This window comes from Theobroma cacao, chromosome 1 (genome assembly GCF_000208745.1).
Source record: "Theobroma cacao cultivar B97-61/B2 chromosome 1, Criollo_cocoa_genome_V2, whole genome shotgun sequence".
Lineage (NCBI taxonomy): Eukaryota > Viridiplantae > Streptophyta > Magnoliopsida > Malvales > Malvaceae > Theobroma > Theobroma cacao.
This window is the reverse complement of record NC_030850.1, coordinates 12,001,698-12,003,175: the sequence shown is the minus strand read 5'-3', so window position 1 is coordinate 12,003,175 and position 1,478 is coordinate 12,001,698.

The following is a 1,478-nucleotide window of genomic DNA, read 5'->3' as shown; positions in this document are numbered from 1 at the left end:
CCTGTCGAGCTCAAGCTTAACAAAGAAAGCCTGATAGGCCTTGCTTGACCTACAAACACCTCTTGACATGTAAGTGAATTAAACTTACATTTTGATGCACAAATAATTCTTGAAACTAACATCACCTATAAACTAACTGTTGTAATGTTGTTTTTTTAATATTTTAATTTATATTTTTTGTTTATAACAAATGTTGTAATGTTATCTTCAGAGACGAGGGAGGGGATTAGCAAGTCTCCACTCTTTTTCAAATTTTAAAATTTAATAATTTTTTATTATTATTTTTCAAATTTTATAATTTTATTTTTAAAAAAAATTATAATTTTGTTCTTACAAACATCGTATTTTTTTTTTTTTTACCTCTCAAATATAAAACTCTAGCACTATCACTGATTATCTTCCCAACAATTTAATATTTAGCAATAACTTGCTCAACAAATTATATTCCATTGGGATTAATAAAACAGCAAACTCCACCATAAATTTCTCTCTTTCACTTTCTCTCTCCTAAAACAAAAATGTGACGTATGGATAAGTATGTTTCTAATAATTATCTAAATCCTCATGTATAAGTGGCAACCAGGTTGATCAAGTCAATTTCATATCAAGTCATCTCGAGTCATAAATCTTATCATGCTAGATATATAGGTCAAGTTAATTTAGACTCGGGTTTTTCAAGCCTTGAGTTATTACTAGTTTCGAGTTAGATGCAATTAGGTTTAGATTATTACACATGTTAGATCATTTGGACTCTTGGAGCATTTTGGATCACATTGATATGATTTTTTTAATAATTTTAAATTTATATATATAATAATTTATAAAAATACAATTAAATTATCTTGACATGCAAGTTTAGGAACCCAATAGCTCAAAGTAAATGAAGAAATCATCATCCATCTTTTTTGTCTAAGTGTGATTGACTATATATGAAATACTCCATACTTTGATATGGTGATAAATAAAGTTGAACGAATGCAAATTGAGGTCAATTAAAATGTTTAAAAGTGATAAGAGACGAAAAGAGTAGTTTAGGATAAAATATTTCGCAAGTGAGAAAATAACAATAAAATAATAATTATTTTATCGGAGGAGAATTTGTGAGATAAAAGGAGATTCGGAAGTCAAGTGAGGCATAATAAGGTATTTCAGGTACCAAGGAGACAAGATAAAAATTTTAAAATATTAATATTTAGCCGGATGTCGAAATCAGTCATGAAAAAAGATCATATGGTTGATCCAAGTGGGGGAGAAGATGACAAGCCCGACTCTATAAAAATATTTGTCATGACATACATGTGATGGATAGCATGTTTGCATGCTAAGAGAGTCCCGAAAAAAAAATTTACAAAAGTCGGTATTGTACCTAGAGGTACAACAAAGTTGAGTTAAACCTCGAACTAGATCAAATAGAGAATTTACGATGAAATTAAGAATTTTAAAGTCCCAGAATGGTTTAATATGGTGATTCGGAGTTC